The sequence below is a fragment of the Apus apus genome, chromosome 3, assembly GCF_020740795.1.
Source record: "Apus apus isolate bApuApu2 chromosome 3, bApuApu2.pri.cur, whole genome shotgun sequence".
Lineage (NCBI taxonomy): Eukaryota > Metazoa > Chordata > Aves > Apodiformes > Apodidae > Apus > Apus apus.
This window is the reverse complement of record NC_067284.1, coordinates 41,054,778-41,079,782: the sequence shown is the minus strand read 5'-3', so window position 1 is coordinate 41,079,782 and position 25,005 is coordinate 41,054,778. Positions and strand designations below refer to the sequence as shown.

Below are 25,005 nucleotides of genomic sequence, written 5' to 3'. Positions count from 1 at the left end.
CGGAAGATTTTTTATAGATTTGAACATACTGATAGTGAATATATGCTTTACGATTGCATTTTATGTATCAGCTATACATACATGGCAGCATATGTGTAAGACATACAATGACTTTATAGATTTGCTTTTTCTGATGTAAAATCAGCAACACTGCCTATGTGGAAATCTACCTGTGTGTTTTTCGTGTTCTACTGCCTATCAATTTATCTGCATGTCTGATCTTCATGTGTTCTGGTGTGTGTGTATGTTTTCTAAAATGATGAAATACTATTACTGAGGTTTGCAAAACCAGGAAAGTATTTCAGTTACATTCAGTCTGCCTGGGAATATTATGGATTACAGATTTCCATGTGTACAAAAAAAACCCTTATGGGTCTCACCACAGTTTGGACTAAGATAAATGTGTGTAATCACTGTATGTCTTGTTTTCAAGCCATAGGCACAAAACTCCCTCCGAGAGTCTTCATAGACAGGAAGTGTTACAAGGGCTAAGCTTGCTTTGTGATAATGTCTTTTGACAGCTCCTAAGATGTCAGAAAGCTGGGAGATCTTACTGAAGGGACAGTTAGCAAGAGATCTAACCTACTGGTATTTGCATGTTTCTGCTGTTAAATTTGTAAGCTTGCAGCTAAAACTTTGAATAGTGAGTTTTCAAATTTTTCGCGAATGTGTATGAATGAAAATGTTTGTCACAATTCTCATTTTCATTGAATTGCTGAATTCTTTAGCTGCAAGTAGTAACTAATTTAGTAACTAAATACTTACAATATGGAAACTCTGAAGAAAAAGTCTTTTTATTTCTACCAGAATGCTACAGTAACCATTTCTTACATACATACCTTTAATTTATACAGGTTTAATTATTTTCATAAAGTAATGAGTCACCATTTAAAATAATAGTATAATATAATCAAAATAGCAATACCATTTAAGCATATCTGTCATTCTTGCTTAAATTTTCTGGTCCAAACAAACCTGATGGAATATAATAACTGAATGAGCCCATGATGTCCTACTTTAACATAAAGACCTCATTGCTAAGGCTGAAGTTAATCTATGATGTTGAGATTTCTGTGTAAGAAATCACACAAAACAATTTGAGTTGAAAGTATACAAGTAATAAAGGCTTCTTCTGTTGGCTGTACATAATGATATAATGAGGGGTGCATTTTCAGATCTAGAAAGGACAAAAGAGTAGTCAAAATTGTCTTGCTATGGTTGCCTGTATAATCATGAAGTATACGCAGGGAGGAGGTGAAGAACCAAACAAAACTGAAAACTAAATGTCCTAATAACTTTGAAATAGTCTCATGTCCTTTAAGTTTGTGAGTTACCAGGAGTGTGATGTATGTAATGTACATAATCAGGTCAACATTTCAGGATATTCACCTGAGTAAATCGATCAGTTACTCCCTTGCCTCTATGTATGCAAATAAGCTGTCAGTCAATAATGAGTCAGTGATTCAGGGTGACTAATACAGGCTCAGGACTACCTGGTAGATTTTTGGTCCTTGCATCTTTTATGTTTTATGATGTTATGGCTGTATGCTGCCTTGTCCTTCCAAGCTTGAAAGACTAAACCCCTGCAAGTCTTGAACTGATGTGTGTGTGAAACCTGGCATAAGTTTAATATTTCAAGTAAGTAGGCAGAGAATGGTGAACACACATTTGATACACATGAAGTTGTTGTGTCCTTTGTTATGTCTGGTTGCCTGTGTAATTAGTGTAAGTGTTCATAGCAGCCTTACAGAATATTTTGTGCCAGCCACCTGCATCAAGATGCAGCATGTTACTCTGTGGAACCTCTCAGATACAGGCTTTTAGTGACTTCATATCTGGCTTAGAGCCAGCATTTTGGCTGACAAAATATATTTTCTGAAATAAACCTTATTTTAAGAAAAGTTTTATTTTGCCTTTTCCCAAGGTTTTTTTGTTTTTGTTTTTGTTTTGTTTTTTTTTTTTATTTATTTATTTTGTTGCTGTTGTTGATAAAGGGTGTCCATGTGGTCTAAGTTGCAATAAAATCCTGAAACAGGACATAACAGACCTTATAGCCTTTCACATCACCTGCAAAATTTTAATGTATTAATGTATTAGCTACTGCTTCAAGCTGCTTCTTAACAACTTTTCATTCCCATTTAATGTTGTTCTCCTTTTTAAAAATTATGCATGTTTTTTCAGGTGGAAAAAATTAGATCTAAACTGGGGAGGCTGGCAGCTCCGCTGGGAGCGAGTACTTGAGAGGGATGGTGAATGGACAGGAGGAAGAGAACAGAGAGGTCTTGTGTAATCTTGGGCCCTCTGGGGAAGAGCTGGCTTTTATGGTGAGGAACAGGAAGCTAAGGAACTTGCTTTTTGAACCAGGTTTGCTAAGCAGGACACTCATGGGGAAATTGGCAGATGTTAAAATAACTGCTATTGCTTCTTGCACAACCTGTGTACTTCAACCTTGTTTTCTACTCCCTGGGATACAGCAGACCAAATCTTGGATCTTATTGTTTCAAATCAATCTTTCTAGATTTATGCTACAACTAAGTTTAGGGATGCAAAGAAAGCTTCATTTAATGTCTCTGTTCAAACTCAAGTTGTAGGCACGTTTCTGCACATGAAAACACCATTTTATAAATACATGCTAAATTTAGCATAATTCTTACTATGCTGACTTCTCTACTGCAGAGGAGGGATCCGGTCTTGCTTTCTACACTGGAATATAAATTTAATCAGTTGCCAAGGACACTTTTATCCAAGGATGCTAGAAAGTGGGTTTGGTTTTGCTAGTGGACAAAATGGCATATAGGATGAAAATTGATGTACTACGTAACAGCTGAATTTGAAGCTCTTTATCATAGACTGTTCATCTTTTGCATTCTTATACTCCTGTGACTATAACTAATTAAGGAGACTGTTCGCACACATTTCAGTTAATTCAATTAATACATTCATATTTATCTTCTTTAAGATGAAAGCATTCCTATTGAAAGGAGCAGTGACCTTTGGTATATAATTGGAGCTTCTTTCTGAGAAGCATTAAGTAACCTTGCTAACTTCTGTAATGTTCCTCAAAGGACAGAATTAGATGTAAGGGAGTGCTGTGTGTGGGGCCGGGTTATTTTAATGCAATTGTTACAATGAACTCAAAAAGGAGTTAAAACAAGGAGATCTGAAAAACAGTTTTATGGGCTAAAATACAAAAATAATTATGACTGATAAAAATATTATTTATCTACAGGGAAAAAAACATCAGTAAGAAAAAGCATCTATAGTGACAGCCCCCAGTTTAAGGGCCACTGCTCTCAACAGCTTGATCTAACATCCTATACCGGCTCATTTTAGCAGCAGTGGTACAGAGAGAGGTAAGCTGAGTGAGGTTTTAGTTCACTGCTTTCTATGCTGGCATTCATATTGTCCCATCTATGTACTCATTCAGACTTCAGGATATGCCTATAAAATTTATGCAGTCTTGCAACAGGCATAATGGATGAACTGCAGATTTTTTTTTTCTCTTCTTGAGGTAGTCAGAGAAAGGTTGGATGAGACAGCAGAAAGCTGCAGTGAAGTGGCACATCTTACCTACACTGCAGGTAAAGGCACCCAAAGCACCAGGGCTGCTCAGCTTTTCCTTTTCCCTTAGTACCAATGGGATCACTTGGAAGCAGCCACAGAAATGCTCCAGTAGGAAAGTTTGAACAGATGGCTGCTGTAGCTCTGATCCTGCCCTCAGGGTCATTCTGCAGAACAACACATACAACATTTGTCATCAGTTTTTCTCACTATGATGGTATTGGAAACTGAGAGATTGGTGGCTTGAAGGGTTTTAATTTGAATGTGGCTAATTAATTTCCAACATTGGTTTTGGATTTTCTGGTCCACATAGCTATCACTGGTCTACTCCCTGATGCATATGAGTTCAAATTGCTGCATCTTGCCAATGCATTTCTGGGGATTTGAGCATACAGATTTGGAGAGTAGAGAGGATTTTGGTTATGCTTCCAGAAGGAAGAAAGATAGGCTGGCATCTTTTCAGAAAATTAACAGTGGTGGATTTATGGTTTTGCTAAAATAGTGTTGAGGCCCCAGAAGCTTTGCATAACTGTCAATATTGAAATAAAAATGGCTTTTTTTAATGGTTTTATTACCTTCAAATAGTTGAAGACTTCTTTTGAAATCAAAGGTATTGAAAACGGCAATATTTTAAGATGAATTTGCATATGCAGGTTGCTGACTGAAAGTCCCATTTTATAAAATGTTCCGTTAAAACTGTGGTTAAAGGGGGATGAAGAACAGCACTTTGACTTTACTGCTGATTTTCATTTAACCTGCAAAGATCAAGAGGCATCCCTTGTACTTCTACATAGTGTAGTCTATTGGAACTGATAACAGTAACTAAAACCATCAGGGGTAGGGGAAAAAGAGCAAAGTTAATCTGCCTGCTATAATTTAAATTCTGGGCCCCATGCTTATTATCTGTTGACTGTACAGTTATTATCCAGAGGTGATATTTTGAGACCTGTTTGCCAGACATCCAGGTTTGACTGGAACAGTCAAGACTACAGGATCATCAGCTATCTGGATTAAAGTGCTTCACGGCTGAAAATGTCCCATTATGCTTTAACTCAAATTAATGGCAACATGGTTTGCATTCAGCAGAATGTTAGGTTCCCAGCTCTTGACAGGAGCTCAACTCCCTCAACAATATTTTAAAAACTGGAAGGGATCAGGATAGGTGTTGTACAGGCCTGGTTCTGGACAAAGGTAAGAGATTTGCTTTGAGAACGGGCTACATTTGAAGGCTGAAATACATTCTTCCCCAAATCTGCATAAACTTGTGTTTCAGTATATCTTGCATATAATTTCACTAGGGGCATAATGTTGGTTTTGGTGCATAATCAATCTAGTTTATAAGCACAGAAAAGTATCTATTTTTAATTATTATGGGAAAAAATTGTAAATAATTTCTTGAAAAATATTATTGAGACTCAGAGAAAAAATATGGGTTATTTTTATGAGCAAAATAGTCTTCACATTTACAAATTATTGCTTATGAAGTTTAGGAACAGGCATTTTAGACAAAGCAAATAAGAGCTGTGTTTTTCCACACATAGCATATAAAACACTCTGGAGCATTTTTTGAAATTTATGAACACCTGGGCAAAATTGTAAGAATTACATATCACTGTTATGTCATTTTTTACATCGGTGTTCATTTTTACTTTGCTTCTTAGTTACAAGTGCTCGTAATTACTCTTAATAGAATCTAGTTAACTAGCTTGTAAGCCTGGTTTCCTGTCCTTGGATGTTAAGAGAATAATTTTGAAGTCATTATTAGTGCTCTTTGTATGCTGAGCTAGTTTATCACAACAGTTTATCAACTTACACATAAATCCATGTTTTGAACGTTAAAAGTTTATTGATCTGCAAAACTAGATAAAAATAAATAAGACTAAATAAAATGTGTGCAGCACTTAGCAAGGACAGTTAGATAACCCAGTATTTGAATGTCAAGAGTCACCCCAAAAAGAATTTCTTAAAGCCAAAGCCTGTTATGAAGTGATGTATTGTCCCTGAAGTAGGAAACCTGAAGGACACAAAAAAGAATTCTTTCCAAGTCTTATCCATTTAAAGTAAGCTGGGTGATTAGGGCTCAGTCCAGCAGGTGCATACTTACCTTTCAGTGTTCAAGTAATCTCTTGAGATCAGCTTTTGCCTGATGAAAGTCTTGCCACAGACTCTACCAGCCAACTACAGAAATGTACTTCTACTAGGTATTTTTGCTATCTATTTTCTTAAGCCTACTATAACATTCAGAGAAGTTTAGAATGGCAGTCAGAGAAATAAAAAAAAATTAATTATCTTAGTAACAAGAAGCCTTCTTTCCAACTGGTCTCCAGTTAAACAGAAAATACTCCATTTATCAACCTTTTATTGAATGCTAAAGAGTTTTTTATTTTTGTTTTAATGACGGCTGTTATTCCTCCACAGGTCAGTTATCTGTGGCCTTCTCTAACATCACACAGGGGTGACATTCATAGGGCCGTATCATGTTGTTCCTCAAGCAGCAAGTGGGTGTGGGGTTTTTTGGGGTTTTTTTGCTTCTTGCCAAGATTATCAGAACCCGTTCAGTTATTTGACACTGAAAATCCAAAAACCACAATAAAGCAACTTGGAATAATTACACCTTTACCTTTTGAAATCTAAAATCTGAGGGCTTTTGAAACCTAGTATTCAAATGCAACTTTCAAGAAAATCTGTAATTCTAATGTTTATGACAGTCCAGTTTGTCTTTAAAACTCCTTCACTTCTTGAAAAGTTCTTCAGGGAGTATATTTGTGTGATTTCAAGTGCCAGCTTTCTGCTTATAAGATTTTAAATCTGTAAGTATAATGCATATGTGATATTGACTGCGGATAACATTTCACTGACTAAAACACAATTGCTATTTTGAAGATCTGTACTGAATAAACTCCATGCCTACGGAAAGCTCCATCTTGCCATGTTCTGTGCAACTGGCTTCTGCACTATTTGCCACAGAAGCTTTTTGATGTCAGATTACACTTTCTTACTTAATGACTACGTAGAGGGGACCTTGGGAAATTATCTGGGGGGAAAAAGGGGATGTATGGTAACTTCACATATTTATATTATAAATTAGATTAACTCCTCATAAAGACATATTACATTTCTATCACTTGGTTTAACTCAGGGCAAAACCATTTGCCTTTCAGAAGCTCTTTTTCTTAGGCAGAGCTTCTGCTGCAGCACAAATGGGACCATCATAGAAGAAAGTAGCTCTCCATTTGGCATCCACCCAAAACAGAAAGCAAGACCAAGTAGATACTGAGAAGTAAGGGACTGAATCTACTCCATGTAGCTGTCACACAGTGTGTAATCTGGAGAGATGTCAAATTTGCCAGAGCAGGAATTGTAATAAAAATAGGTTCAGATCAACTCCTGCAGAAGCAGTGGAAAAAGCCTTTATTCTAAAAAAGAAATCTCTACAATATCTTAGCATTGCAGAAGACCTTCGGGGCCATGTATAACCCGTATATATATGGGGCAAAAATACTAACTGTGCTTGCCTAGATCACTTTAGTAAAACAGTGATTTATGTTGTTGTTCTACGCTATGTAAATACACAGCTAAGTGCATATTTCCAGTTTACATTGTAATCTACTTGACATGCACAGGAATCTGATACCCATATTCTAAAATAAAATCCTTGTAGTGGATTACAAGACTGTGGCACAACCCTTACTCTATTTTTGAGAAATCTGGAACTTCTAAATCTAGTAAAAGATGCACTTGATATTTGGGGAAGAATATAGAGAGTTTGTTTTCATCTGGTGGACATGCAAAATATGAGAAGCACTGGCATATCTATACACAGCTGTTTTTTATTAATAGAGTATTTTAATTCCTCATGCAATAAATTAATATTTATTTTATAGTAATACATAATTCAGCTGCTCAACTGTCATCTAACATCACTGAGGGATAAAGGTGTCTGATTCAGAAATAGCGCCCACTGCTCAGACTCTGTTTTCATCACAAAACAGCTCTTTCAGGATTACCAGTCGGCCTTACAGGATTATTGTGCACTTCTCATTGTGTTTAATTTGTCGGTTACCTTCCATTTATTTTCCCTTTTAACAATGAAGAATGAAGCAGACTATACTACTGCCTATTTTTAAACCTAGTCCTCCATTACTTTAGTTAGTCCATAAATATTTAGTTAAATTGGATGCTTCTTGTTGGTTGTTTGTAAATATTTTGGTGTCATTCAAAGAGCTATACAATAACTAAGAAAGTCGAAATTAGGGTGCAGGTGCATTCCTTTAGTAGTGGAAAAACTCCATTTCCATGGGAATACATCGTGGTATTTACTTCCATGCTAAACTCCGCCTTGGAGAAAGAAAAATCTAATCCCAAATTGCAGCTGAGAGAACTTGCTTAGCCCTGTCAGCTCATTTAGGGAAAAAATAAATGAATTTATATTAAAAATAATAATAGTATGCTTATTTTCAACTACTTCTCTTATCAAAGTATCATGGCTGGAAAAAAGTTTTTTAAAAAAAAAAAGTTACGATGCAATCACTAGGCTACAAGAACCTTCAATTATTAACTGAATTAAGTTTATTTCTTTTTAAATACTGTTTGCAGCTGATTGTACATTTTTTACCTGTGTGTAGATCCAAATTCACTTCTATGCATATGTCTTAGAATTTCTACGGTGTGCTCTGCAGTACAGTTCTGTCTTTCATAGGATCAGGTAGGAGACCCAGCTGAAGAAGTGAATGTTACGCCAAACACCAAGTAAATTTAAAATCCATTTATAAAAAATTACGTTAAATATTTTATGTGATGTGCTGTTGGAAACATGTTCTTCTGACATGCCGTTTTGATAAAAATGAAGAGAGGGGAGAAAGCCATATGCAAAAAAGATGCATGTTTACTCAGGAGAGATGATTATTTCTGCAGCTCCACTATCTGAGAAACTAAAGTATTAAAAATGGAATGGGCTTGACATGGCTGAAGAGAAGAATATTAACCTCTACTTTAATTTCTGCAGCTTCTGCATTTTATTCCCCTCTGTGAGCATAGTAGTGAACATGGCTTCACCAGATACTAGTCCTGGTCTAGAACATCCAAACTTAGCCAAGACATCATTTCTTCCTAGAGAAGGAACAAATAAACTATCAACAATTTTTTTTTTCCATACAGAGCTGATACAGAATATCACTGACAAACCCCTTTAACTGACACCTGGGACTTCAAATAATCAGTAGTTCAAATACTGTAGATCTAATTTGGAGCATGAGCAACAGAGTTATTTTTTGTCTGGCAGGATACCAAAATAGCTAGTGAGACTGAACATGCTTCTCTTTTACAGATACTTTCAGCTCTTCAATCTGTATCACCTTGAGAAAACTATTTTTACAATGCTGTTAGAAGTTCTTTCTGATACCAGTTTCATGCTACGGTCCCAAGACAAGTGCATAAAGGAAGAACAGATCTAGGAGATTAATTACATAATACTAATTTAATCAAGATTTGACATCTTAACAAGTGATAAATCCCTATAATAATTTTAAATTACTTGTTCACCAAGTATTACTACCTCAATATTATATAATGAAGCAAAAATTTCTCTCTTTTCTTGGATCCTTTCGTTCTGAGATACTTTCTGTACTTTCCAAACCCTTCACGTATGAACATTGTCTCTGTACCTCGGTATAGCAGTATGTCACTCATTCCTTTTCACTCTTCAACATTTATATTAAAATCACAGTGGAAATGAACCAGACTCCCATCATTTTCTTCTAAAATATTTATTTCAGTATTATTTTCTTTCTATACTGTTTTCTTCCTCTGCAACATTTCTACTTTAGTGCCATTGTCTCCACTTGAAAACTAACATTTCATATAAATGCTACAAATTTAAACTTAAAATTCATGGACCAGCTTTAAAGAAATGCATCTAAAGCTATATCCCAAATCACTTGAGAAATTATTCTTGTAATGTTTTCTGGTAAAATGACTGCTAAAAAGCAGGATTACAAATCAATCATAGAAATACTTTATTTACGTCCATGTTAATCCATTTTGGAATAACTTACTTTCTGTAGTTCTTTTTTAAGGCAATAAGTTTGTCTAACAATGAGAGTAATTTCGTGCATTATTATACGAAAAACTCATTTAATGGATTTTACTTCTCCACGCCACTTTCAAGGAAAAGTCAGATTTTTACATGGAACCCCAGGTGTTAGAGCCAACCTCTATTTGGCTGATGACAATTCCACTCTCTAATAGTTCTTACAACCTCTTGTGGAATACTAATATTAGATATGAAGTGAATAGACCACGTCAGCTCAAATTCCCTTTATTAAACCAAAAGAGAGATAACTTCATGTATATTTCTGCTAAGTAGTTACAGCACAAAGTCACCATACCTAGACAGGTTTGTAATTCTAAGCATTCCTAGAAGGATTCAAGTTAAGAGGGACCTCAGGGAGTCTCTAGTCCAACATCCTGCCCCAAACAGGCTCATCTGTGAGGCCAGGCTTTGCCTGATTAGGGCTGGAAAACCTCCAATGACAGAGGCAGCACAACTTCTCCAGGTAGTCTGCTGCTGTGCTGCCTGACTCTCCTCATGGAAGAAGATTTTCTTCACATCCAATTTAAACCTCACTTGTTTCAGTTTAGGCCATTGTCATATATCATTCCACCATGCACCACTACAGTGCTCCATCTTCTTGATAATCCCCTTGTAGGTATTAGCATGTTGCTTTTAGATCCCCCCTAAGCCTTCTCTTCTCAAGGCTGAACATGTGCCAACAATCCATTTCCAAATCCATTCTGACTAGCTTCAAAACAAAGTATTAGCAACAGGCACTAGCTTACATTAATTATGGGGGTTTTTTTTGTTTTATTAAAGGGTTGTCTGATATGTCCTTCCCTCTCACTCCTTGCTGTTGTAAGGATCTGTTGAACCCTACTTTTGGTGAGTAGCTATTAGGTGAACCAGCAGTATAGATGGTATTTATCCTACATCCTTTAAACCCACCTGGATGCATTCCTGTGTGACTCCAGGTGATCCTGCTTTGGCAGGGGGGTTGGACTAGGTGATCTTTTGAGGTCCCTTCCAACCCCTAACATTCTGTGATTCTGTGAAATCTTCTACTACCTGACTCATCCTGACATTCCCTTTTCCTAGAAAAAGGACAACATCCAGAACAACAGATAATATTGTAAATAAATTAACAAAACAAAACTGTTTAAGGATATTGATACTTTTCCTTGCCTTTACTTATTGAGGTCATTCTATTGCCAAGGTTTGAAGAATAAGCAAAGGAGGAGAGCAAAGAGGCAAAGTTGGATTTCTTTCAATTAAATCAAGTTTTATGGAAAGCTTTTTTCCTTTAAGTCAGTCTGTGTGGGAGGTGGAAAGATGATAGGAAGAGTCCTTTCTCAGGCACATTTCTTTCTGTATGTATAACACAGAAGAATTTTATATAACAAAAAGAAGTGCAGAATGATACTAAAGGGAAGCTGACCAGAACAGCAAGTCCAAGTATCAAGAAAATACTGTCTTAAACAATCCTTCACAACAGAAATACTAGAAAGGTCACCTGCTTTGCTCTCTCTTGGCAACAGAAAAGTAAAGGACAGAACTGAAAGACAGCTCCTCTCTCCAACCTCACCTGTGTACAGCCATGAGGCAAGTCAGCTATCCTCAGGATTATACCAAGCACATGTCTCAGCTGCTTACAAGGCCAGGAGCATAGTGGTGTTACCATTGCAGACAGAATCCCGAGCAAAAAGTTATTTTCAGGTTGCCCCAAATTATATCAGAAATGGTATTTTTCTAACATTTTAAGTACTGTGTTGATACAGTACAAAAATGGTTACAGCTTAACATAAACTTTTTCCATTCTTTTTGCAAGGTTTTGGCAGAGGAAATTCACAATAGAAATATTAACACAAAGTAGCTGGAATCTCCCTGATAACACTGGCTGAGGTAGCATGTCAGCCTTGTGTTCCTGATTCCCATACAAGCAAGAATTCACTCATTTAGGGATGTGAAGGAACTGTTGTTTACTAATGAACTGTCCACTGCAAACACTTGCAATGATAAACAACTACTCCATTTTTTTCAGGGTAATATTCCAATATTTAAAAAAAGTAACCATGTTATTTCGCTGCCTCTTCCTGCTGTAAAACTTTGTATTTACCAGTTCCAAATTTCAGCCTTTCTTTGACTTGTCAGAGAATTTTTAATGCTGCTCTGTGGTGAATATATAGGATGAAACTAGGTCACTTCAGTAACCTGGGGCTGTCTTTGCTCTGTCTCAGTGAACATGGTTGGGCCATGGTGAATGAATTATTTCTTTCCTTGACTGACAATAGAAGGAATTATTTTAGGAAATTTTATGCCCATTTCAGGCTGATTTTATATTAATCTGTTGTCCATTAAGATTTTGGAGAAAGGAGCAGAATACAGTTGGCATTTCACAGTAAAGACGACCTTAGAGAGTCCCAGAAAGATCAATTTTTGCTCTAGTTCTATTCTACTTTTGTATAATTTTTATGTGAACAGGTAGACAGATACGTAGTTAACCTACCCTAACAACCAACAGCTGTATGACACCCATCAAGGTAAAAGGAAGCAAAAAGTCTTTAGCCAGAATGAGCTCTTTGCACATGGACACCCATGATTAACATTTTACATTCTGTGTGGAAGAAATTACTGCACCCTGGCTTACAAAACTGACTTAATCTTAAAAACAATTTTATAACCTCCCTGCAGGGCTGCAACTTCGCATTGTACCTGAAGCCAGCAATGTAGGAAACAGCCTAACCTGGAACACCTATACGTGGCAGGGACTATTACGAGCAAACATAACTATTCTCTGTTCCTGACTCTGGCTTCCTTTATGAAGCCACACATTTGGGTTTCAGTCCTTATTTTCAAGGTGCTTACAAGATGCTTGTGAATATGAAAGTTCTCAGCCAGGCTTCAGGAAAAAATTTGTAACAGCATGGCAAAACCTTAGTGCTGTCTCCTGCTTATATTCCAGGATGATATAAACTCTTCTACACGGGAGTTACGTTCCTAGCAGACACTGCCAGCCCTCGCACTAGAGACGTGCCATGTCACATCACCTGCAGTAGCAGAAGAAATGACCTTCCCGAGGCTCTCCCTGGGGATGCCTCACTGAGCTTTGTGCAGCTTGATACCCAGGGGAAGCACCCTGCCACCCATTCCCACTCACGTTAACGGCTCCGTTGCACACATCACAACTCCAGTACCATTTTAAATAAGCCCTTGCTTCTAAGCTTTCCAAGTTCTCCATGGTCTTTGCAGACCCTCCAGCCTGCCGCTCCAGGCCCCGCGCTCACGCTCAGCCCCCTGCCACGCCTTCCCAGAAGAGCAGCGAGGCAGACACGCAGCCGCCCCGCCGGGACCAGGTACAGCGAGGCAGCATCCCGGTGGTTCCTGTGCCTTCCCGCCCTGCTCCCGGCCCAGGACCGATGCTCTGGCCCCTGGTTACCAGCCTCCCCGACACCCCCGCCCAGGCTCATCTGGCGCCGGGGCGAGCTGAGGCCGCCCGCCCCGTCCTGTGGTGTCACCCACCTGCTTCCCGGGCGGGCGCTTGCCTAGCCAAGCACTGCTCAAATGTCCCATGTTTCTGGAAGCGACAGGAGAGCTTCCCGTTGATCCATCATTCCCAATGGCTCTGGGGATGGCGGGTGCTTCCGTGGGCTTGTGTGGAAGAGCCTGCAGCACTGCTTGTTCCTGTGCGCCCACGGCTCGTGAGGGGCCCTCGGGAGCATTCGGAGCTTCTTGGAATACTTCGACTTACCAGTAATTGATTTTGAGCAGGATTTTCTTTTTTTCTGGTTTCCTCTTCTTCTTCTTTTCTTTTTTTTTTTTAATTTGATTGTATTTTTTCATGTTTGGAGTTCAGATTCTGTATCTCAGCACAACAAAGCACCTTGCAAATGCCTGTTGTGGTGTGGGTAACACTTTTCAAACATAATGGCTGGAAGGACTGAAATGAAGCCCCTCTCTGGTCATGGCTTCCTTATTTGCCCCGTGATCATCCCAAATCCTTTCCAGCAGGTTATTTCTAAAATGGTTTTATCCTCAACCTGGTAACCTCCAGGTCCTTCTGAAATCTATGCCCAAATACAGAAAAAAAGAGAAAGCAAATGTTTATGAATTCAAGACTAGATCTTTCCCGAGTCTGAGGCAGCCAACACAGTTCTAGCACAAACAATTGGAGGCTTCCCAAAGTTGCTCTTTGATTGCTTATTGCTGTACCATACTACAAATTAGTTTGTTCAGTCATGGCTGTAGTGATCCTCCCACTTCCAGCTATTACAGAAAATAGCATCCTTTCCCACTGATGCATGTAATTTGTGTCTGATAATTGTACATCAGATGTATAGAGAAAAGACAATAATGGATAAGGGCTTCAACTTGATTTCTGACATACTGGAAAAAAAGAGGCGATGGCTTAAGTTAATGTGTGTATACATTGTGCCTGAATGATAAATAAACAAATGGAATGCTTCAGTTGCACTATTCAGTAAAATGTCAGTAATTTTCTGAGTTTATGAATGGCTAAAATGCCAAAAAGTGGACATAGATATACTATGATAGGTATAATGATTTTTATTGTAACTGACTGGATACTTTTTAAAATTAAAAAGCATGTCAGACTGTACAGACAGTTCCAAATTGCGAAGTAAAATGTGACATGAAATAGTGAATGTATTTTCTTGATAAATGGAATATTAATTTCTCTTTAGTAATATTGGGAGACTTGAAAAATTTTGTGTTACTTACGCAGTTTAACTCTTTATTCAAACTAATAAATCACACAAAAGATTTATTGCTCAGGCATTTGGAGTTCACATGCTTCAACAAACAATGGGCAAATTATAGCTATACATCACAAGAGCTAGGAGGCTTGGAAGAAAGTTCTGAGAACTTTGGGAACTAGCAAATGACTTAAAAAGTGTATTGAAAATCCAAGGAGCTGAGATACAGAACTTCAAGGCAAAGTTCTACAGTTACGGAATTATCTATTAATATGTCTGCCTGTATCAATGTGAAGTTCTTCTGTATTCTCTGTTCTGCAGGAGGAGTTGTCTCTGACGTGGCTGAAGATAACATGTGCTGTGCCTCCCGTCTCGACGCACAGCTGCCTGACCACCAGCTTGTGGCTTGCTTGGGGGCTGCACCTGGGCAGACCCATCAGGTGTGCCCGACCAATGATATGCTCACTTGTCAGCTGTGCTGAGTTGACTTCAATTCCCAAAGGCAGCTCTAGCCAAGCTGAGTTAGTGCACAAAACTTTGGAGTTTACAGAGCTCCTCCTCGCGTTGCTTTTGAGAACAGGGGAAAAAGTTCCAATGGAGAATCCTTTGCATCAGGATATGGAAGGATGTATGTTTACATATGAAGATATCAAGAAAAGCACATCTAGTTGTCAGTAAGTGTAATCCTGCACCCTTTGATTCATGCACATTCCGTTAAGTGTTACCATACACATATTTTCTCATATCTGATACAGAAAGTGTAATGTCTTGTGATACTGTGTGGGACTGTTTCCTACACATTGTCAGGGAAGTCACATAGGTGGAAAGTACAGAACATGTTAAAATTATCTGTAGAGAAAGAGGAAGCAGTGAACCTTTTCTGGCAAATATAGGTCACCTATTTGTGCAAGTTAGTTTCACAGTTCACTGCCTAAACTTCTTTTTTACCTAAGGAAGGTTGTGTTGCTATACAAAACAAATGTGTGGTACATAGACTGTGTTAATGTTATTTAAATATATTCCTGAGGAATGAAATTGAGACTAATACAGCTAAATAGTAAGAAATATGCTGAACCATTAACACAATTACATTAGTATAAATATACAGGATTAAGTAATTTGTATAAAATACCTCAAGTATGCTTACAGTTAAAGCAAATACATAGCTGCATTATTTTATAAAGGTCATGTGGTCACACCTTTTAATATTGCATTCTAATGAAGAGACCCAAATGTTTGGGTTGGTTGGTTTTGGGTGTGTTGGTTGGTTGTTTTTTGGGGTTTTTGTTGTTGCTGTTTAATTTTAGGAAACAGGTGTTAAAAAAAACTTCAAATACATTACTTGCACATGACAGTAAGATACTACTTCTGTATCTAGTTTTGTTATCAACTCCACAGAGTCTTTGCTATGGAAGTCACAGAGTTCTTGCTATGGAAGCCATTAAATGTACTCATTTCATAGACATAGTGAAAAGTTACAGAGGTAACAAAAGTTCCACAGCTCCACAGTGAATTTGCACTTTATTATGAAAAATACAGCACATTCCCTTCAGAGTTAGTGCTTTTAATCCTTAGTACAAAATTATTTTTCTCAGAGTTTGCACACCTGATCAGAGAACTGATCAGGTTTCAGATCTAACTGAACACTCATCTTGGAGAAGATGCACAACTTGGAGATGGATCTTGGAGAGCAGCACAACTGGCTGTGCCTGTGCTAGGGCAAGGGCTAGGTGGTGGACAGAGCTTTTGGTAGTGCCAGTTTCTGCTGGCTTAAGGTGTTCATTTAACAACATCTTGAGTGAGCAGTACCATAGTGACTGAAGTCAGGCTAGATTGGTGCTGTTATGGTTCCGTGGTATTTCCTTCCTTCTCTTAGCTGCACACTCTCACCTTTCTTTTCTTTGTTGTGGTTTTTTTACTTACTCCATTCTGAGCTAGTTTGGGTAGTGAAAGGGGCAGAGAACTGAACATTATTCTTTCTGATTTAATTTTCTTTTAAGTGAACCTTCCAAACTGACTTGTCAGAAGGTCAACATGAGCACTGTGGGCAGCCATATGAGAGCGCAATGCAAAGCTATGGACAGGATTGTAGCATCTCTCTTCTATTGGCTTAATTTATCTTGGAAGTAAAACTGTTTTGTCACAGTCAAAGCTTACCTAGGCTGGGCAGCTGTAGTCCTGTCTTCTCTTCCTTGACTGCATGTTCTTGAGTCTTCTTCCTGTAGGCATTTACATCCATGAAAGTTGCATAGGAAGCTGGCACAAATCAGCCAAAACCTAACTACTATTTTTGTTAAGATTAATTTTCAAATGGTCCAGCTCCTGAACCATGGGACCTTTCTGGTCACATAAGCACCAAGTTTAGGTTGGTTTAAGCTGCCAAGGAATTGCTTTTTAGTTTATTCACCTAAAAATCTTCTCTAGTGGATGAAGGCATATTTAAGTGAAAGCAGCCAGAGACAACAGCTCAGCAATGTGGTAATTGCTCTGCTCCTCCTATTGGGTGCTTTCTCTTCCCAGAGGCAGTGCTTATGGGCCTCCAATACTTGTCCACTGAGCTTAAAAATAACCCAGCAACATGTTCTTAAGTTGCCTGCTGAAATGCATAGAGGAAGTGAACTGAGGTCTACGCACAAGTTAACATTTACACTAAAACCTCCTAGCTTGTTCCTGCCTTTCTGAGCTCTGTCACCCCAGTCTGTGAGACATTAATGCTGTCAGCCAGTGAGAAATGTGACAGGAAAAGAACTTTTGTTGTCCTGGAAGGGTAAGTGTTCAGTGCCCTGTGTAACTTCTAACAGACTGCAGGCCTGGCTCTATTTCTGACTCGCTGTCTGTAGGCAAAAACTAGATGCAGCCTTGAACATACAGATACTGACAGTTTTAAATAAGTCAGATTTTTCTGAAAATCTGTCTTGGCCACAATGTAGCTTCCTGGTGCTGTAAGGCCTCCTTTTAAAAAGTACCAGTGGATATGCATAAACATGTGTATGCTAAACATAAATAAATAAATTGCATATACAGTAAGTTAACTGTAAATAAGCACAAAACAGAAAAGGGAAAATTCTGCCTCATTATGTGTATTTCTGGTATAAAATAATGCTGAAAAGTGGATCAGATGTGTCTCTAAGAGTTGTGCGTTTTGCTTGAAAAGCATGTAAGATATACTGAATTTTAAGGGATTTTTTTTTTCTTTTTAACTACTGCCTTACTCATGCTAAAACACAGCTTTCCCTAAGGCTGTTTCATTTATAAATTCATACTTATAAATAATTTCCAGAGTTACTCTGAAAAAATTGCAAGATGTGGTAAGTATAATTTAAAAAACCTTCCTGACATTATCACAGGAAATACTGTAATGTAAAACCTGCAATTGCCTTTCAAGCAACCCAGTCTCAAAGACTGTATTCAGAGTGTAAAATAATACTGAAATTACAAACACGGGAATATCAGAATTGATTTTTCTTCAAAACATGTTTCCTGGGGAAGGCATGTGCTGCCCTTCTTCTGCACTTCACAGCCAGTAATACCTGTGCATGAACCCATTAATTTGTGTTGTAATGAGGCTCCAAGGAATACCCTGGAGGCTTCAGAATGAACCAGGTGTTTTGTTTTCAAGGACCTTTAAGGAACTTTTCTCACAAGTCTGTGGCAACTCAGAAAAAAAAGTAATTGCATTTTGAATCTGCAAGTCTACGAGTGGGAACTTGTTTTACATATCCAGAATCTGTTGTATGTGGCAAGCGTGACACAAATCTGACATCTGCATGTGTCCTATCTATGTCATTAAACCTTTTCCTTCATCGGTTCTAAAGTTGGCACTAATCAACTGGTCATGTCAGAGATGTATGGGATAAACAAGGTGACCATGAGCCAAAGACTAAAGGGACCAGGACACAATAAGAGCAAAACTGTAGTTTTAAACACTGTTTCAGGTATATTGTTAGTTAGGGTGCCCACTGCGTGGGTTCACACTAACAGCTTTTTCTGCTGGTCTCCAGGCAGTAGAAATGTATACACACATTCCTTTCTCACACTGCTGCTGCTGAAGCAGCATCCCTGCAACCAGGACAGTGCAGATCTCTGAGGATTTACATTTCCCTGCAAGATTTGCCAGAGGACATCAGTCAGAGCCCAAAGTGGTAACAGCTGCACATAGCAGTGCCGAGGTCCAGTTTCCGTGGCAAGCCGGGAAAGAACATGACACACCAGTATGATGTAGATTCAGTCCATGTTTATTAGGCTGCGTGCGGATTATATAGTCTCAGGACAGCGTGTATGCCGTCCACGTGGCAGAGCAAGGCTCTTGAGTGGTTAGTTCACACTGTTTACATGTCCCCATTCCCCTTTTGATTGATCCCAACTCCAAACCCTTTGTCCAGCCCCCCATCCTGTTTACCACACTACCCGACTGCTATACATGACCTTCACTAACTAGTTTCCACAGAATGGCCTTCACTGTTTCTCTTGTTATCTAAAGTTTCTCATAACCATTCAGCACAGCTAGGGCCCCAACATGGCAGGGTGAAAAATTTTGCAAGAGAGTAAGTACTGATGAGGAAAAAGGACAGTGATTTTTTATCTGCCTAGTGTGGCAAAAACCCCTGCATCAGCACTTCTCAGTTTTAATAGATTTTATTCTGATTTTGTTTAGTTTTCCCAAGGAATATTGTGATGTGTGTGTGGGTTGTGTTATTCTTTGTGTTATTATTGGCTCATCTAGTTCAGTTTAGAGAAAGGCATTCTAAGCATGATACATTTTAGAGTTATTTTTCAAAATGCAAAGAAAATCAACCTAATGAATACCCTCTGGAAGAGTCCTCCATCCAGAAAGCCTCACTGTTTCATGCACTGGCCCCCAGCAGTTTGAAGGCAGTATTTAGAGATGTCGGAAAGGTCATTGCTGCTAAAACATAGAATCATAGAATGCCAGGTTGGAAGGGACTTCAAGGATCATCTGGTCCAACCTTTCTAGATACTACTATAGCTTATATAAGATGGCTTAGCATGCTGTCAAGCTGAGAATTAAAACTGTCCAATGTGGGGAAATCTACCACATCCCTTGGGAGACTATTCCGATGTTTGACTGTCCTTACGGTGAAAAATTTACCTCTTGTGTCCAATCAGAATCTCCCCAGGAGCAACTTGCATCCATTACCCCTTGTCTTTTCCATGTGACTCCTTATAAAAAGGGAGTCTCCATCTTCTTGGCAGCCACCCTTTAAGTACTGGGACATGGTAACAAAGTCTCCCGAGTCTTCTCAAGGCTGAACAAACGCAGTTTTCTCAGCCTCCTCATATGGCAGGTTGTCCAGTCAAGTAGCAGAGGAGAGAAGGAAAGAGGAAAAAAAAAAAAAAAGAATTGCCATGATAGACTGAGGGAAATAAAAACTTCCAGGATTCAGTGTGAAGGTTTGAAGGAAGTTATGATGTTGTGCTTTTTTATCCCAAAAGAGCCCTGGGTATTTATGGAATAAGCTGAAGTCTGTAACTTGTAGAATTATACAGATTGTAAAACAAGACAGTGCAAGTTCAATGTGGAGACAATAGTGTTAATGATTCTCAGGAAGCTGTTGTCTCACGGTACCATCCAGTGAGGCAAGGTACCAACAAGAAGTTAATTAAAAGCAGAAAGCTAATTTGAGAAGCAGCAACTCCAAAGTCCAACTGAGTTTCTTCCAGCATGCTTCCCTTTCCCTTGGGGAAGTCAAAAAATTGAACTGTTAAACCCACCAAACATCAGAGGGTGGGTGGGCTGCAGATTTAGTATGAAATCCTCTCAGCACTAACTTCAGTAGCAATTTTGGCATTGACTTAAATGCTTTTTCCACCTGTTGTCTTCTTACATGCAACAGAATGTATTTGGTGCTGAGGAACCTACAAAGAAACTGCATGAGTACTAAGAATCAGCCCATAAGCCTGTCTTTCAGCTGATGGGGTTAAAGCCCTCAGCTGTATGATTTCTGGCATCAAACTGGATTTTCAGTGCAAAATTTGCCTATTAACAAAGTTTTGCACCATGCTTTAAAATATACGCGATCCTGTGATCTCCCAGCCATTAAGAAAGAAAAGGAAATTAAAACTAAAGGAAATTTAAGTAGAAATATGTATTAGGGTAAGAGGTAAGTGGGGGGGGCAGTCTCTTCTCAGTGGTGTGCTGTGACAGAACAAGGGGGAATGCTCACAAACTGGTACACAGCAGGTTTAACCTAAATATAAGAAAATACTTATTTACTGTGAGGGTAACAGAGCACTGGAACAAGCTGCCCAGGGAGGTTGTAGAGTCTCCATCCCTGGAGACATTCAAAACCCACCTGGATGTGTCCCTATGTAATCTGCTTTATGGGATCCTGCTCTAGCAGGGCGTTGGACTAGGTAATCTCCAGAGGTCCCGTCCAACCCCTGCCATTCTGTGATTCTGTGAAGTGTACACATAAGAGGCCAATCTGCAGCAACTAGCTTTGTTAATAATTATCTGTAACTACTACTCACCTGATTGTTTAGAAGAGAGTGGATGTACTTAAATCTGTATAAGCCTGTCTGAAATGAAAAAAGTTTAGTCAACAGCATGGACAAACAGAAGTTGTTGTTCTGCCTTTCAGTGATGCCTGTACCTATATCTTCCCCTGGGTAAGAAGAGAATAAAAATGAGCCCTAAATTTCCCTCATGTGGGCTAAAATACAAGACCTGATCTCATATCTGTCTACAACTGCCTTGTCTCGCTGCTTCTCGTTTCAGCAATGGATTGAATGTCATGACTTTACTACTGTTGTCTCAGGAAAGTACAGAACCTAAGAACCAGCTTTTTAACTGATGAGACAAGTTTGTCTCCATAACCCAAGGCCATTAAACAATTTCAGGCTTCCTGGAAATACAGTCTAGAAAAAAAACATTTAGGCTGTATCCTGGGGTGAATCTTTTCATGTTTTTTTCAAGATCCCCTTTTCATTAATGTACCCACTAAGCTGCTGGGTTCAGACACATTCAGATTATCCTCCCCTCTGTTTTCAAGGTCCTGCCAGTGCTGCTTCTAGCAAAACCCCAACTTGGATTTCACTACAAGCCCATCTCTTGCTAGGGTGCATGCACGGTCACACCATCTGTTTCCTCTGTGGAGGCAGATGTGGAATACCTTTCACAGTTTATGCTCTTTTAATTTCCTCACCTCCCCTTGGTCTACTCCCGGTGTGTAGGCGTGGACGCCAGTCTCCTGGCTGGAAATTTTGCTGGCTCCATTTTGACAGTTATCTCTCTCAATAATAGTGTTCTCTGTAGATGTCCCCTGATTATTTTGAATTAATTTCTGTGGCAAGGATTTTAAAGTGTCTTGTTTCACCAGACTTCTTTCCTCCTGCTGCCAGCTGCAGGGACTGCTAGAGGACCTGACAGAAAGCAGGGAGAATCTACAGCCCGTAATCAGTGTAATTTTTTCTGGGAGTCTTTATGCAAGTGATTGGCACCTTCACTGGGGGGATGTCACCTCTCATCATCTGCTGGCATTTGGATGTTTCTAAAAAATCCTGCATGTTTCTGTGAGTGAGGTCACCCTCTAATTTAGCATATATGTTTTCATTTTTAAATACAATTTTGTTTATTTCTCATATGCTGAAGTACGGGTTTTTTCCTTTGTATATGGATCAGATTGCCCAGTTGAGACTGCAGGTATATTTAAGGGTCTGCTGCCATCTGCAGTTGAAATCTAATATTAATCCCAGTTTGCATGAGTGATTTTTCCTCGTATTTTCAAAGACCTTCAGATCTCAGACAAGCCTCAAGGCATGCTTTAATGACTATCATTCTGCCCCAAATACCAAGTTCCTGCTCTAGAAGAAGGGAGGAGAAGTGTTTACATAAAATTACTTAACTTACTCCAACTGTAAAGTTCATTGACAATCCAGATAGGTAGTAAACCCATGCAGTCAGCTCTTCAGCCCACTTTTTGGTCAATTTGTTCCTTTGAGCAGGAACTTTTCAGAAACTTTTCAGCCTTAACGCAGAACTTGAGTGGTTTGGGAGTGAGAGTTGAACATCTGCATCTTCTGAACTAGACTGTTCCCTTGTTTCATCTCTAGAAGAAAGTAGGAGAACTGTTAGTGATGTAGGATAGCACTCCCCACAGTGCTGTTTTTTGTGGGTTTTCTCATTGAGATATATGATAGATCCCAGTATAGAACAGTAAGGCAATAAAGCCTACATGCTTCAGGCTGGTATAGAACAGAATTTTAAAAGTGACTTTGATTTTAAGATTTACCTCTACAGTTCTGCAATCATCCTAGGCACCAAAATATAGGAAAAAAAAATAATCAGAGGATGTTTGGGATAATTTACAAAAAAAATACAGCTGGAGACATTCAAAACCTGCCTGGACAAGTTCCTGTGTGATGTACTCTAGGTGACCCAGCTCTGGCAGGGGGGTTGGACTAGATGATCTTTCAAGGTCTCTTCCAACCCCTAAGATTCTGTGATTCTGTGATATTTCTGTGTATGTGACAACTTTCTAGATAACGCATGTAAAATAGTGGGAGATAAATTAATGTAGTTCTTCACAAATCCTGTATATAAATAGAGAAATAAGTAAATGATTACATAAAAGAATGAGAATGGCCCAAGGGAAGCGAGTACAGATAGTTATATTTTTGTGGCATGAGTATTTTTCAAATGTATCTGGATAGTTTTGTAATTTTTGTTTTCAAATTAATCTAGTCAAGTAATTTTGCTGAGATGTTACATAAGAAATTATTTTTTACCGTCTGCATAAGTAAACAAAGTATTAGTTTGCATGATATTTAAAAGTTCTTCCTACACTGTAGTAAAGAACTGCATCCTATTTCAGAGGTATTGGTTCTACTTCTCCAATACAGCACATTTACAGGCTAAAAATCTCTGTACTAGTAAGGATTTAATATGACAACCTCTTTTGATTTTCCCATCTCTGAAAACCATAGCAAAATGAACAAGTATTTTACATCTGATCCTCAAGGACTGTAAATCACTTTTTTTTTTTTCACTGAAGCCAAAAGAGCAGCACTGATTTGTAGAAACAGAAGATCTAGCCCTAGATTCAAAGTGTTTTACAAATGCTGTGAACTGAGAAACATACATGATGATTCAAATAATAGTTTGCTTTCTGCATATTATAGTTTGTGCTCTCTTAGCCAATTTAGACTACTTAAAGTATCAACAAATATAATAAAAGTACAATATAACACTGATCAGCATGAAGTACATAAAATTACTATAGTTAAATCACTGAGTGAACTGCCAGCTTGTTTTTGCAGTCACACAAAAGCAGTGTCTTAATTTCTTCTGACAAAAGGAGATTGTTACTTATGCAGATGGTGCATAGATGAAACATGAGTGTTCAAATTTTGCCAGCTTTTCCAATTTCAAAGAGTGCTTAACACAGCAGTCCTAAAGTTCACATAATAAAAAACTGTTTCTCTGCCAAGATCAAGGTCAGAAATTAGCCAAATGTAGCCACTCTCAATCCAGTTTTAATGAAGTGTCTATATGGCTAAGAATTGGTCATAAGGCATTTCAGGGAATCTGGGAGTCTTGCTTGCACTAGGGGAATGGAAATGATTGTGTTTGTGTTTATCTTCTCCCTTTTGATCAGAAGACTTCACAATCATCAGATGTGTGGAAATACTCTTGTTTAGGCTTCTTGTTCAGCATCAGGAAACCATGGAGCTCTTTTTTTGGCTATTATTTACTCTGGGCTCATGAGAAAGTCATTTAACTTCTCTGTAGTGTTTAATTTTTGGTGTCTTTTTCACACTAGAAGGCTAATAATAGCTGAGTAACAAGCGTATTACAATGTTTAGTTGATGAAAATGTTCTGAGACTTTTTATTTAGTGTCTTTTAAAAGCTCTTATGCATTATGTGATTGTGCTAATCACAAGCATATTCAGAATTGATAAAAACTGTAGCTATAAAAATTATCTTCTGTAAAACTGTGCTAATAGATTACAATTTTTATTATAATGCATTCAAATTGCATCTTGAGAAAAGGATAGTGCAAACCATTTTCCTCAGATTGCATTAGTAAAGAGTATAACCAAAAGAAATACTGACATGAACTTTAATTTGCTTGTTTCTTAAATTACCAGTGTACCTCAGAATGCCCTGCAACAACCTATCAATAAAAGAAAAATATAAGGAATTACCTTCTATATTACGCTTGTTCGTGACTAAAGTTGGTATTGTTTTGGCTGGCCCTGTACTACAAAATTTAAGTTAAGAATTTTCAGAGACATCACAAAGATGTAATTTGTAACTTGGTTCAAGGTGTTACATCTGGCATAAACCTAGCATATGTGTTTTAGAAATTTACCTTCATTTAGTTCCAAAGTTCAGGCTTTGACCATGTTCTCTGAGTTTTGGTTGGGCGAAAATTCTCCTTGTAAGGAGAGCTCAGTGACTTGTGTTTTATATAGGAAAAAGTACTCAGAGGAAAAGAGTCTTTCTGTCCAACACAGTAAGAAAAACTAAAAAGTCATCAGCTAAGACAGCATCAGAGTGTGTTACAGATACAAAATTTAACAGCAGCTTAAAACTAAAGTCTATTAGAATTTTTCTGGCATTATTTGCTGCCCTCGTATTCTCCCTTATTCACTCCAGTGTTTTCCTGGGAAAGTCTTCCTCCATTTCTTTTCCCACATTGGTCTTTGTTTTGCTG

The 25,005-nt window shown here is 38.3% G+C and overlaps 1 long non-coding RNA gene across 1 annotated transcript in view; it reads left to right on the top strand.

Moving 5' to 3' along the window:
* The first annotated feature begins 14,651 nt into the window (after positions 1 to 14,651).
* LOC127381985 (uncharacterized) overlaps positions 14,652 to 25,005 on the top strand; it is a 45,516-nt gene continuing 35,162 nt past the window's right edge. Inside the window, exon 1 of the long non-coding RNA XR_007888839.1 lies at positions 14,652 to 14,999. This is a non-coding gene — a long non-coding RNA (uncharacterized LOC127381985). The remainder of the gene's footprint in view (positions 15,000 to 25,005) is intronic.